The sequence below is a fragment of the Schistocerca piceifrons genome, chromosome 8 (genome assembly GCF_021461385.2).
Source record: "Schistocerca piceifrons isolate TAMUIC-IGC-003096 chromosome 8, iqSchPice1.1, whole genome shotgun sequence".
Classification (NCBI taxonomy): domain Eukaryota; kingdom Metazoa; phylum Arthropoda; class Insecta; order Orthoptera; family Acrididae; genus Schistocerca; species Schistocerca piceifrons.
This window is the reverse complement of record NC_060145.1, coordinates 65,130,239-65,145,982: the sequence shown is the minus strand read 5'-3', so window position 1 is coordinate 65,145,982 and position 15,744 is coordinate 65,130,239.

Below are 15,744 nucleotides of genomic sequence, written 5' to 3'. Positions count from 1 at the left end.
CCCTCCTCCATCTGGAAACTGATGAGAAAAGGACTCAGTCAGTGCTGAGCTGCTGCATAGGATGGACATAAGTCTTTATTTTGTATGCATTGCCCCCCTCCCCTGCCCCCACCCTCTCCCATCTCGCAATAGGTGAGAGAAGGACTCAGTTTGTGCTGGGCTGTCAGTTAGGATGGATGTCAGTCTTTATTTTGTATGCATTGTTTATTTAAACAGTTCGGATTGTTATAGGCAGTAGCTCCATCAACTGTGTTCACCATGAGGTCCAGAGTTCAACTGACCTAATTCACAACACAGCTACCAGAGGGCAGTGTCGCCCCTCCCACTCTCCCCTATCGTGACGCAATCCAAAGTAGCGGTCTGTGGGAAAAATGGCGGGAAAAGGACTCAGTCCTTGTCTAGCTGCTGGACTGGGAGGACGGACCTAATTGTTTACTGTGTTCAGTGGATGAGATGTCTGTGCTGGAGGAGGAGGAGTAAATTAGCTGTTGCCATGCATGTGAGGAATGTGTTGATAGCAATGATGTTTCACGAAATAATGAAGATGCAGCAGGATGGGGCTAAGCTATATTTCACGACTCATGCTGATAAATGCGTGAGCTGTAGCCGTAGATCGTTCATGAAAGTCTAGTCAGTGTTTTGAAGCACAAGAGGCAAGACATTCACCCACTTCAGTGTGTGGCCTCTTCTAAGAGGCAGGGAGCGCACTGGCTTACGGCACAGCCATGCGGTAGCCGCAGTGCAACGCACTTCCTGTGGCATAGGAAATACCTGCAGCTCTCCTCCTCTTTCCCATCCCTAGTGCATGGATACCCTCTGTCATTGACCACAGACTGCTTCAGGAGTTGTTACATATGGTATTGCGGAATATTGTCACATACATAACTTGAAGTTGTCAAAGGGACTAAATGTACAAACAGCCAAAGAGTGAGAGCTTTGCAGATGGTGTGAGAGAATTTAAAGAATTACACGTTTTTTATTCCGAGAAATACCACCACCGCCACACTTGAACACAGACTCTAAAAAGTTCTCGACACACTTGCGAATCCGTTCCTGAAACACTTTGCACGCTTTTGTGGGAAATATTCTTGTCTTTGAGCACAATCTGCTTCAAGAGTTACTAAATCCAATCGAATATGTCTCTAAAATCACTGTCAAAGACATCACTGCACAGTAGTTTGATTCAATTTTGCGGTGTATACCGCCACACTTGAACACAGATACTAAAACAACATCACAATACTTGTGAAACCTGCCTGAGACACTTCATATGCTTTTGTAAGTAACAGATCCCGAAAACTGTAGCAGCTGGAATATCTGATTTTACACACCAAATCGATGATATTAGGAAGTAGAAACAAATTGTAACTCTAAACACAATGTACACTGCTTTTCGAGTCTTAGCTGCTTGTTTGAAGGCACTGCCAGAGAGAGCGAAATTTCTGAGTCCTACTGCTTCTGTGGTGTTTATCACATTACTGAATCTGTGAATGAACTTAGTTTATATTTGCTACTGTTGTAGTCAGGGATGTTATTTTACACAATTCTCGAAGTGCACACTGGTGTCTAAGCACAGATGTGAAAATCAGAACAATTCGAAGCAATGTCTTACAGACGAGAATGTGACTCTCAGACGCCACAGAACTTTCCGTAGATAGATGAACAGAGCATTCTGATTGGCTCTTTCTGAATTTACCTGACAAACTGCTGCTGCTGCCCGTGTGGGAGCACTAACCGCCATTTTTTTTCTGCAGACAGACAAATTACGAGACTTTCAGTGGCAAACATATATTGTCCAGATCGAAAACAACATACAGCAGTCATATCGTACTGACAGTTAAACCGTACAAAAGGGGTCCAGTCAAATACGGGAACTAACACCAAACACATTCTTCAGTTACACTGCTATTCTACGGTCGAGGAAAGCTTAAATTTTTCAGCGTGAAACCGATCTCCAATCGGGCTCTATCAAAACATACCATATCGATATATTAAACACTATTCGTTTCCTCCACCATACAGAATCATCACTTCTGCATCTTGCATATAGCTATCGTCTACCAGTCACTCGTACATAGACTGCAAGGACAGACAGATCACAAAAAACATAAATGCTTGCACCGTATATAGTCCTTGCAGCACTAAATATTTCTTGCGAGCTCTGTCGGTCACCAACTGTGGTAGTCATGAGTCAAATACCCCGCTAATACGCTGACCCGACAAGTGATCAGAGCGCCCTCAGTGGACCGCAGTCATTCTCAAAACTGGTGTACAAAGACTGGTCTGGTTCCCGTCGGCACAGAGATTTTAGTGTTTCCGGCCCAGACCTACTTGTGTGGTTGCTGCCATACTTTCGACAGCCATCTCCAGACTCTGTGATTACAAGAACATATGTATTTTCACATGGTTTGCCAGAATATCATACCATTTATGCGATAATTCTCGGTAAAAATCGCACAGCAGTATGCTACCCTTTGCTGACAGTATAATTCCGAAGATAAAGACTGAAAATTATATCTCTAGAAACCCAAAACTTTAGCGAGGTCCAGCGGGATGGAAAGTAATGCAAAGCACTGAGTAACAAAAAACTTATTTTGTCTGTGAAGATCTTTACGTAAAAACTCGAAAAAATATAGAGGAAACTGGTTGTCCCATTCGTATTTTTTTAACGAATACCAGTGTCAGTGACATAACAGATTCCAAATCATCCTTGTACTATACACGCTCAACTAAGGTGTATCTCATTTCTAGAGAACCTGCAAACGACGTCTCTTCCAGCTTTGTTCCCTATCTAGCTGCACACAACACACACCACAACCAATGCTCTCTCAAGCAAATTAAGACGGGGAAATGGCAGAAGCAGTCGACTGGACAATTTACATTGGAGGGAATAACTGTCCAGCGCAAAGGCACGCCCACATTGAATCTTCTCAAAGAACACACGCGATCTCAAAGGCTGCCTCACAATTACTGAGTATCAATTTGCTATTCAGCTGTCTAGAGCTTGTGGATGACATCGGAAGTTCACTGAGGCTTTTTGCAGATGATGCTGTGGTGTATAGAGAGGTTGTAACAATGGAAAATTGTACTGAAATGCAGGAGGATCTGCAGCGAATTGACGCATGGTGCAGGGAATGGCAATTGAATCTCAATGTAGACAAGTGTAATGTGCTGCGAATACATAGAAAGATAGATCCCTTATCATTTGGCTACAAAATAGCAGGTCAGCAACTGGAAGCAGTTAATTCCATAAATTATCTGGGAGTACGAATTAGGAATGATTTAAAATGGAATGATCATATAAAGTTGATCGTCGGTAAAGCAGATGCCAGACTGAGATTCATTGGAAGAATCCTAAGGAAATGCAATCCGAAAACAAAGGAAGTAGGTTACAGTACGCTTGTTCGCCCACTCCTTGAATACTGCTCAGCAGTGTGGGATCCGTACCAGATAGGGTTGATAGAAGAGATAGAGAAGATCCAACGGAGAGCAGCGCGCTTCGTTACAGGATCATTTAATAATCGCGAAAGCGTTACGGAGATGATAGATAAACTCCAGTGGAAGACTCTGCGGGAGAGCCGCTCAGTAGCTCGGTACGGGCTTTTGTCAAAGTTTCGAGAACATACCTTCACCGAAGAGTCAAGCAGTATATTGCTCCCTACTACGTACATCTCGCGAAGAGACCATGAGGGTAAAATCAGAGAGATTAGAGCCCACACAGAAGCATACCGACAATCCTTCTCTCCACGAACGATACGAGACTGGAATAGAAGGGAGAACCGATAGAGGTACTCAGGGTACCCTCCGCCACACACCGTCAGGTGGCTTGCGGAGTATGGATGTAGATGTAGATACGGTTAGCTCAGCAACATTCCTGTACTCCAGCCATCCAATTCGGATGGCTCCCGCCGTAAGCTGGAAATAGCTAGAAATGTCAATCGTTCCAGTCACAGGCTACCGCTGCAACGCGCGCTCTCGTTCCCAGACAGAATCGTTCTAGGAAACCAGCCACATGCGTTTTATCACTGTACTTACAATTAAATATTGCGATTAAAGCCTCATACTGATAACATTCAGCAATGAGCGAAGTATCGGAAGTACCGCCTCCTGACGACGGTGGCTCTGGAAATAGCAAAATATGTAGGAGTCTTATGACTGGACATAGGCTAATTTGCCATGTAAAAAAAATCTTTCATCCCCTTATGGCTATCGCATTTTTCCACGTCAAATCCATACCTTCCTTACGACAGGAGACAGCTATTTTCTTTGCACATTTAGGAACACACACATACTTTATAAGTCTGCTGATCACAGCGAACCTATCACATATCCCCCACTGACAATAACACTTCCCCAGTAACCGAATGCTGGTAAGGCTTAACAATACTGATCAAAATCGGCGATGGATGGATATGTCTCATTTGTTATTTCTTGCGAGTGGTATCAATAAGTCTTAGGAAGAGAGATGTAATCGTCTTAAAAGCGACCAGCTATTGAAAAACACGATCGCTCCGACTATGTTACTCCCACAAGTGGTCTTGGTTCTGCCGGAGCACACAAACATCCATGTTACAAACTATACAAGCTTCAGAAATCGAGGTATGGTATTGCTTCCGAAGAAGTGGTTTTCCACACAAATAATGTTACATTGAATATAGATTGTGATCGCTGGGGTTTGTAATAACAGACCGAAAGTGCGGGTCACGGCGCCAGTGGTGTAAGTTCGTAATAAAATCAGCGAATTTAGAAAGTGATTCGGCTTAGGAACGTGGTATGAAGCTGATATTTGCACCTCCCTCATGCCGCCACTAGATATATCTCCAGTATTTCTAACACATTCTATCTCAAAGCCATGTACAGATTCTGCGAAATATCCACTGGCTTATAGTCAAGAAAGGATGATGGCTGATTGAGAATGATCACATACAGCAGATGGTGTGCTATGTAACGAATGAATTAAAAAATGCAACGCTAGAAATGTACAAAATCCTCTGGCCAATGTACTGGCTTTTCAGATTTATAGTGTTACCCTTTCTGGTAGAAACGCTGTCTGCAATTTGGGATAAAGTCTTTCCATTTACCCACAAATCTGGGTTGGGTCCTATGGAGATGTCTTTTAATGATTACAGCCACTAGTGAATCATATTCGTGACACTCTCTTATCTTGAAATCTGTCACGTTTTCGAACCTATCTGCTGAAATAAAATTCCAATGCGGTTTTTTAGGTATCCCCTGTACATCTTGTAGCTGGCACACAGTCTCTGCCCCACCCTCTCTGATGAGGTGTTTTAAACCATAACAAACAGTATTTACAATGTTCTTCTCTGTACTCACTGCGAGTCATAACCTTGCGGTGTTGGCTAACAAACAGTTGCTGTATGGCAGCATTCTACTGTATGTCTATTGAGGTAATAGTTACACATCCGACTTGATTTGGAAGAAAGAGGACCATCTGCCTCTAATTTGACTTGCATCTGCCTTAAAGGATGACAGAAAATGGATGGAGTGATCGGTTGTGATGGGTTTGTAACGAGGTGTGATTTAACGGCAGACTAATGAATCATTCTAGAGAGAGGGAGATGTTGCTGCAAGTCATTTAACCATTTTTTCCATTGTTTTGTCAGGATGAATCAGATGTTTGGCATGACCTGCATTCTAAGTGTGACTTAGGGGACTATCTACCTGCGATGGTCAACACCAAACCTCCCAGTCATCAGAGGACCTCCAACTTAAGCGCGGTGATGATGAAACATGTCCATCCTGTTTCGGTACCCTGCTCTAGACGAATGAAGATTTATGTGACGTACTCCATTCCCCTGCCTCATCTTGAGCATAAAATCTAATCTTCACTTTCATAACTACGGTGATTCTAAGTTAGTGAGAGATGTTTGTGAGGTACTGCAATCCCTGTGTATAAATCTGCTTGACAGATGTCATGTTTATGTAGTTAGTGGCAGTATGACTGCTGCTAAGGGTTTGTCTGTTTCCTTGTAAGAGGTATTCTCTGTTACTAACGATCTTTTTTTTTTTTTATAGGACTAATGCGAGAATATTATAATTTCTGAACCGTGACTGGATGTGAACAATGGGTGCTATACACCTCTGGAAAGTTATAATGCACTTGTGTCACAAAGAATCAATGTTTTAAGGTAGTAGTTTCTTCATTTTACAGTTTGTCACCATAGTTTGTCATAGAGAAACCTCCAAGGAGAATGTATCTCATGCACTCGAAATATATTTCTTACATTGGAATTTTAACAGCACTGCATTCCACACGACTAATAGGTCGAAAACCGCACCTCTCTGACAGTATAGCGTGTCTTAAGTGTGGAACCAGATAGCCGTAAGAGTACATGTGTTTATTGCTGTGTCATCCAAACAAGACACAGCCAAGAAGGAAAGATGCGAGCTGGGGCCAGTGCCATAGCGACTCACCACTTGTGCGAGTTACACCAAGGCTTCAGATGGCGCTGTAGACCGAGCGGGGTGGCGCAGTGGTCAGCGCACTGGACTCGCATTCGGGAGGACGACGGTTCAGTCCCGCGTCCGGCCATCCTGATTTAGGTTTTCCGTGATTTCCCTAAATCGCTCCAGGCAAATGCCGGGATGGTTCCTTTGAAAGGGCATGTCTGACTTCCTTCTCCATCCTTTCCTAATTCGATGCGACCGATGACCTCACTGTTTGGTCTCTTCCCCCAAACAACCTAAGCCAACCCAACAGACGGTGCTGAGGACGAAGATATCGACTTCACCTCGGCCAATTGTCGGCCGAGTACAATCTGCCAATGACCAGACGACAACAGACAGAAGCCTAATTGGGAGAGGGAAGAGCAGCTCTAAGCCACGTGGTTGTAGATCTTTGTCCAGGGCTGGCATAGACAGGGAACATCGTTTAGTGAACTCTGAGAAGTGAACAGACAGTTGTTGTGTGTGTGTGTGTGTGTGTGTGTGTGTGAAATCTTATGGGACTTAACTGCTAAGGTCATCAGCCCCTAAGCTTACGCACTAGTTAACCTAAATTATCCTAAGGACAAACACACACACACACCTATGCCCGAGAGAGGACTCGAACCTCCGCCGGGACCAGCCGCACAGCCCATGACTGCAGCGCCCTAGACCGCTCGGCTAATCCCGCGTGGCGACAGTTGTTGTAAATTGCATTTGCTATGTACTATGAAGTTTACTCACGAGTATTTGCACTTAGCCATTGAGAGCCTTTTTGTGTTATATTACATGCAGTACTGCACTCCGTCTTCAGGCTACAAGTGGCCCTTCGGGACCATCCGACCGCCGTTTCATCCTCAGATGAGGATGCGGTTAGGAGGGGTGTGTGGTCAGCACACCGCACTCCCGGTCGTTATGATGGTTTTCTTTGACCGGAGCCGCTACTATTCGGTCGAGTAGTTCCTCAGTTGGCATCACGAGGCTGAGTGCACCCCGAGAAACGGCAACAGTGCATGGCGGCTCGGATGGCCACCCATCCAAGTGCCGGCCACGCCCGACAGCGCTTAACTTCGATAATCTGACGGGAACCGGTGTATCCATGCGGCAAGGCCGTTACCCCACATGCAGTGCTGCACTCTTCAATATTCAACTAGTCACAAAAACGACACAGCATTTATATTCTCTCTTACCAATACCTTCTTGGTACTGACACAGGACACCAGAACAATACTTTAGAACTGATAGCTCAGTTGATTTATGAAAATGCTTCACACTACATCTGTCTGGACCTCTATCAAGCATTAAACCTAATGTTTCTTCTTATTCTTAACCATCTGTTATATCATCACAACACTTTCATATCTACTGTACGCCGATAAGAGGTGCTAACCTCCTCGACATGTGTTCATCTGGAGAAATGGGTGCTGTGAGTAAGATTGGTGCATAACAGCACTTACAGACTCAGTTTGCTCTGTTCCTTCACGAGACGTGGAATTTAGTGGTCTACTTCTGGTCAGCTGCAAATTAAATCGGTGACAGTGTTGCAGGGGGGTTTGCTCAAAGACAATGTGAGGAGATCTTTCAATCTCTAACTTTATGCTAAGAATGTGAGAAAGCTCTGTGACTCCCATCCACATAGGGAAACATCGTACATCACGCACTATGATCAACGTGCTAGAAATATGTAGGATGGTGTCTGGTATATGTTCGAGAATTAACAATGAATGGGTGAACTGCACAGTCATCTGTCTGGATTCGTAAGCTAGTGTATGGTACTCTCAAAGTAGAGGAGGGGTGGTTTTAGCGATGATGCAGAAATTGGGAGGCATGCTGCTGTATCATTTGCTAGCATTGAAATTACTAAAATGTTTGTTGTAGTGGTCTTCAGTCCTGAGACTGGTTTGATGCAGCTCTCCATGCTACTCTATCCTGTGCAAGCTTCTTCATCTCATAGTAACTACTGCAATCTACATCCTTCTGAATCTGCTTAGTGTATTCATCTCTTGGTCTCCCTCTATGATTTTTACCCTCCACGCTGCCCTCCAATACTAAATTGGTGATCCCTTGATGCCTCAGAACATGTCCTACCAACCGATCCCTTCTTCTAGTCAAGTTGTGCCACAAATTTCACTTCTCACCAATCCTATTCAATACCTCCTCATTATTTATGTGATCTACCCATCTAATCTTCAGCATTCTTCTGTAATTCTTGCTAAAATTGATCACGCTATCAACTTTGTTGTTGTTTATTGACATACATCGACGGTGTCTTTTCCATCCCACCCACCCAGTGGTATGCTGTTGATTAGCACATAATAACAGACTGACATCGCTTTTTTGAGATGGGGAAAGAGTCTTTGTGGAGGGGCAACACTTTCTGGGGATGGGTAGCCCCAAAACAGTGATAGCATACATGACAGCAGTATGAGGAATCGATCGAAATGGAATACTGAGCCATCTGCTATACCATCACTGTGAAAGATGAGTTTAAATGGAGAGGCTGACAATCACCTTTGGACAGCTGTTTGGAAACGCTCCAGGATGCCACAAAACTCTTTCACATGTTGTAACAGTTTTTTTGCTTAAAATAATCCTGTGTGTGTGTGTGCGTGTGTGTGTGTGTGTGTGTGTGTGTGTGTGTGTGTGTGTGTGTGTCATGGGAGCAGCAGCAACATGATTTACACTGTGCGATGTCTAGCTTTCAGTCTGAGCCAATGAATCGAAAAATTTTAATTTAGTTTAGAACCTGGCTGAGACCCCGAAGTAGTGGTGGAGAAAACAAAATGTATGGCGGTATACAAAGCTGTGCCATATGCTTCTTGGAAGACAGCAGAAAAAAAACAATGTATCAAACAATAACATAGGGACCCTCTCTTGGGACTGATAGTCTGTGGGATATGGTCCTCCTACAGCACAGGTGATGACGCTTTACACTGGTCTGTGCAGGCGACATCGATCACCGAGTGGATCAACACCTATATACTTAGTGGGGCTCAGCACATTTGCTTGATACCAGCACATATTCGGTATTTGTTTCCGATATATATATATATCGTAAGGCGGGGATGCAGTGAAAACTTATCAATTTCTCTACCAGATGACGTCAGCGGAGTTTTTATAGTTCATAGTTTTTATGCTTCATTGGATTGTACAAAATATCGACGATAGAGAGAATGTTTGGGTGACAGACGTGAATACACCATCAGGGACGCAGATCTCCTTCGAACTGCAGTACCTGTATGAGCTTGGGAACATACTTCAATGCAGTAGAAAAATCCTCGTCCTTCTTCTTCCTGATCTCGTACTGTCTTTTTCTACTACTACCTCACGCTGCAGGAGGAAGCTTCATTTGGTATTGGCCTTACACATCGTACATACCAGGGTCACTCCAAAAGAAATTCACACATTTTTTAAAAATCCATCTTTTATTCTAAATGTTTGAAAGTTTTACAGTGTGTAGATACATCCTTTAGGAACAATATTTTCATTTCTCCACATAATTTCCATCCCTCTCAACTGCCTTATGCCATCTTGGAACCAGCGACTGTATACCCACATGGTAAAATTCCGGACCAACCTGTTGGAGCCACTGTTTGGCAGCATGCACAAGGGAGTCATCATCTTCAAACCTTGTTCCGTGAGGAGAGTCTTTCAGTTTCCCAAAGAGATGATAGTCACATGGAGCCAGGTCAGGACTGTAAGGTGGGTGTTTCAGTGTTGTCCATCCAAGTTTTGTGATAGCTTCCATGGTTTTTTGACTGACATGTGGCCGCGCATTGTCGTGCAACAGCAAAACATCCTGCTTTTGCTCATGTGGTCGAACACGACTCAGTCGAGCTTGAAGTTTCTTCAGTGTCGTCACATATGCATCAGAATTTATGGTGGTTCCACTTGGCATGATGCCCACAAGCAAGAGTCCTTCAGAATCGAAAAACACCGTAGCCATAGCTTTTCCAGCAGAAGGTGTGGTTTTGAATTTTTTTTTCTTGGGTGAATTTGCATGATGCCACTCCATTGATTGCCTCTTCATCTCTGGTGAAAAGTGATGGAGCCATGTTTCATCACCTGTCACAGTTCTTCCAAGAAATTCATCTCCACCATTCTCGTACTGTTCCAAAAGTTCACTGCATACCGTTTTTCTTGTTCCTTTGTGAGCCACTGTCAACAGCCTGGGAACCCACCTGGCACAAACCTTTTTTAACGCCAACGCTTTCAGTATACTGCAAACACTTTCTTCCCCTATCCCAACGTAGTGTGACAATTTGTTCACTGTGATGCGTATGTGAGAAGTCACCAATTCGTTAACTCTCTGCACATTGTCTGGTGTGTGTGCAGTACGAGGCCTACCATTGCGAGGACAATCCTCAATATTGCCGCTTTCATCATGTAATCTGCTTGCCCCCCGACTAACTGTACTGCGATTGACAGCAGCACCTCCATACACATTTTTCGACCTCTTGTGGATGTTTCCCACTGTCTCGTTTTCACAGCACAGGAATTCTATGACAGCGCATTGCTTCTGACAAACGTCAAGTGTAGCAGCCATCTTGAAGACATGCTGTGACGGCGCCACTCACGGGAACAGGTTGAACTAAGTTTGAAAACAAGCGGGAAGGATGTATCTACACACTGTAAAACTTTCACACATGCAGAATGAAAACTGTATTCTTACAAAAATAGCGTGCATTTCTTTTGGAGTGACCTCGTAGTTGGCGGAACTACGACAAGATTTTCACATTTCCACCAAATAGTCAAAACGTGGTCATGTCACATTGACTCAGCGCACCCAGTTTCTACACATGTTGCAGAAGGTGGCAGATATCATTCTCTCTCACTTCTGCTCATTTCTGACTTAAATTGGAACGATCACATGCAGAAAGCTGCAGGGAGGGTGGGGCAGGAACGGAGGAACAGTTACAAGATGCATAGGGGCAGCCTACAATACCTTGTTGGAGTTTTACTGTAGCATATAGGCTCAAAAAAGGTGACCCATTTCGAGACATGAGAGTGCCACAAATACGATTCACTAGTGGCCGTAATCATACAATGTAAGTACAATGTAGCTATACCACACCTAGATTTCTAACGCTTGTATGTGTTTGACATGGGTATTCATGTGCACCAGCAGAACGAAGACCGCTTGTGACAGTAACATAGTCGTTGCTATCGTGTTTTTTTAATAGCTGGTCGCTTATAAGACGATTACATCTCTCTTCCTAAGACTTACTGATACCACTCGCAAGAAATAACAAATGAGACATATCCATCCATCGCTGATTTTGATCAGTATTGTTAAGCTTTACCAGCATTCGGTTACTGGGGAAGTGTTATTGTCAGTGGGGGATATGTGATAGGTTCGCTGTGATCAGCAGGCTTATAAAGTATGTGTGTGTTCCTAAATGTGCAAAGAAAATAACAGTCTCCTGTCGTAAGGAAGGTATGGATTTGACGTGGAAAAATGCGATAGCCATAAGGGGATGAAAGATTTTTTTTACATGGCAAATTATGTCCAGTCATAAGACTCCTACATATTTTGCTATTTCCAGAGCCACCGTCGTCAGGAGGCGGTACTTCCGATACTTCGCTCATTGCTGAATGTTATCAGTATGAGGCTTTAATCGCAATATTTAATTGTAAGTACAGTGATAAAACGCATGTGGCTGGTTTCCTAGAACGATTCTGTCTGGGAACGAGAGCGCGCGTTGCAGCGGTAGCCTGTGACTGGAACGATTGACATTTCTAGCTATTTCCAGCTTACGGCGGGAGCCATCCGAATTGGATGGCTGGAGTACAGGAATGAAGTTGGGCTAACCGTGTCACCCACTAGACAGCTGAATAGCAAATTGATACTCAGTAATTGTGAGGCAGCCTTTGAGATCGCGTGTGTTCTTTGAGAAGATTCAATATAGGCGAGTTTTTGCGCTGTACAGTTATTCCCTCCAATGTAAATTGCCCAGTCGACTGCTTCTGCCATTTCCCCGTCTTAATTTGCTTGAGAGAGCATTGGTTGTGGTGTGTGTTGTGTGCAGCTAGATAGGGAACAAAGCTGGAAGAGACGTCGTTTGCAGGTTCTCTAGAAATGAGATACACCTTAGTTGAGCGTGTATAGTACAAGGATGATTTGGAATCTGTTATGTCACTGACACTGGTATTCGTTAAAAAAAAATACTAATGGAACAACCAGTTTCCTCTATATTTTTTCGAGTTTTTACGTAAAGATCTTCACAGACAAGATATGTGTTTTGCTACTCAGTAGTTTGCATTACTTTCCATCCCGCTGGACCTCGCTAAAGTTTTGGGTTTCTAGAGCTATAATTTTCAGTCTTCATCTTCGGAATTATACTGTTAGCGATGGGTAGTATATTGCTGTGTGACTGTTACCGAGAATTATCGCGTAAATGGTATGATATTCTGGCAAACCAATTGAAAAAACATATGTTCTTGTAATCACAGAGTCTGGAGTTGGCTGTAGAAAGCGTGGCAGCAACCACACAAGTAGGTCTGGGCCGGAACACTAAAATCTCTGTGCAAGGGGAACCAGCCCAGCCTTTGTACACCAGTTTGGAGAATGACTGCGGTCCACTGAGGGCGCTCTGATCACGTGTCGGGTCAGCGTATTAGCGGGGCATTTGACTCATGACTACCATAGTGGGTGACTGACAGAGCTCGCAAGAAATGTTTAGTGCCGCATGGACTATATAGGGCGCAAGCATTTATGTTTTTTGTGATCTGTTTGTCCTTGCAGTCTATGTATGAGTGACTGGTGGTCGATAGCTATATGCAGGATGCAGAAGTGATGATTTTGTATGGTGCAGAAAACGAATAGTGTTTATTACATCGATATGGTATGTAGTGATACGACATGGTTGGAGATGGGTTTCGCACTGAAAAATTCATGTTTTCCTCGACAGTAGTATAGCAGTGCATTTGAAGAAGTGTCTTTGGTGATAGTTTCCGTATTTCACTAGACCACTTTTGTACGGTTTAACTGTCAGTACGATATGACTGCTGTATGTTGTTTTCGATGTGTACACAATATTTTTGCCGCTGAAAGTCTCGTAATTTGTCCGACTGCAGAAAACAAATGGCGGAGAGTGCTCCCACACGGGCAGCAGCAGCAATTTGGCAGATAAATTCAGTAAGAACCAATCAGAATACTCTATTCATAAGACATCCTTTGTGCGGTGGATAGGAGCCTCTACAGAGAATGTTGAACAAGATGGGATCTACAGAAAGTTCTGTGGCGTCTGAGAGTCACGCGACATCTTCTTTGTTCGAGTGATCAGAGACACATCCAAGTAGACCATCCACCTCTGGTGAGATGCTGTCCCTCGTCCGCCATTGTGGCTGTAGAGCATCTCCAGACCAGCAGCTGTAGGAAATTCACCGAAAATTCCAGCCATTTTTATCGACTGTAGGACAGTGCTTCAAATTGTTCTGATTTTCCCATTTGTGCTCAGACACCAGTGTTCGCTTCGAGAATTGTGTAAAATAACATCCCTGACTACAGCAGTAGCAAATATAAACTAAGCCCATTCACCGTTTCAGTAATGTGTTGAACACCACAGAAGCAGTAGGACTCAGAAATCTCTCTCTCTCTCGCAGTGCCTTCAAACAAGACTCTAAAAGTAGTGTGCATTCTGTTTAGAGTTACAGTTTGTTTCTACTTCCAAATATCATGTTTTGGTGTGTAAAATCAGATATTGCAGCTGATATCGTTTTCGGGATCTGTTTCTTACAAAAGCGTATGATTTGTCTCAGGCAGATTTCACAAGTGTGCCGTGATGTTTTTTTTTTTTAGAATCTGTGTTCAAGTGTGCAAGTGTGGCGATATACATCGCAAAATTGAAGCAAACTAATGTGCAGCGATATTTTTGAAAGTGTTTTTAGAGAGATATTCGATTGGATTCAGCAACTCCTGAAGGAGCTTGTGCTCAAAGACAAGGGTATTTCCCACAAAAGAGCGCAAAGTGTCTCAGAACCGGTTTCGCAAGTGTGTCATGAACTTTTTAGAGTCTGTGTTCAGGTGCGCCATTGGTGATATTTCTCGGAGTAAAAAACACGTAATTGTTTAAATATTCTCACATCATCCGCGAAGCTCCCTCTCTCTTTTTATGCAGTGGTATATTGAGTTCCCGCGACACTTTCAAATTATGTATGTGACAATATTTTGCAACACCAGATGTAATAACTCCTGAAGCAGTTCATGTCAGCGACAAACGGTATCTGTGCACTACGGATGGGAAGCAGGAGCAGGGTATTTCCAATGCAGCGGGAAGTGCTTAGCGTGTGGCTCTGCAGCTACCACACGGCCATGCCGTGAGCCAGTACGGTCCCTGCCCAAGTCTCCACTCCGGTTCGAAGAGGCCACGCCCCGTTGTGGGCGAACGTGTTGCCTCCTGCGCTTCGTAACCCTACTAGACTTTTATTGAATGACCTACAGTTACAGCACAAGTATTTATCAGTATGTGTTGTGACATGTAGCTTAGCCCCATCCGGCTGCATCTTCATTATTTCATGAAACATATCCATCTTCACCAAATGTCACTGCTATTGACAAGTCCTCACACGTATGGCTACAGCTAGTATACTCCTCATTTTCCTGCACAGACAACTCATCCATTGAACACAGTAAACAATTACGTCCATCCTGCCAGGTCAGCAGCTGGACACAGAGTGAGTCCTTTTCCCTCCATTTTTCCCACAGATCGCCATCTTGGACTGTGTCATGGGAGGGGAGAGGGGAGGGACAACATCACTCTCTGACAGTTGTGTTGTGAATTAGGTCAATTGGAATCTGGACCTCATGGTGAACACACTGGATAGACCTACTGCCTATGACAACTCAAATTGTTCAAATAAACAATGCGTACAAAATGAAGATGTATGTCCATCCTATCCAGCAGCCCAGCACAGACTGCGTCCTATTCCCACCAATTACGACATGGGGAGGGCAGGGAGGGGGGAAATGCATACAAAATAAAGCTGTTCTACAGGATCCTGCGTGGACGAGTCCGAGGTCTACATGTGAGTGGGCCGGGGCAGGTTGGAATCTGCTGATGCTGATGTCACGGGTGCAGCTACAGGACAAAGACGAATATTCACAAGCATCATATGTTGTTGGCTTAGAAATAATAATAATAATATTAATAATAATAATAATTTTGGGATTTATTTTTCTGCTGCTTCTTCCTCCTATTCTGCAGTGGCGAGTGACGCTTTATCTTGACTGACTGACTGGAACAAAGATCAAGGAGCTGCTGAGTCCTTCTTGTTTACAAGCCACCTACGTCATCATGA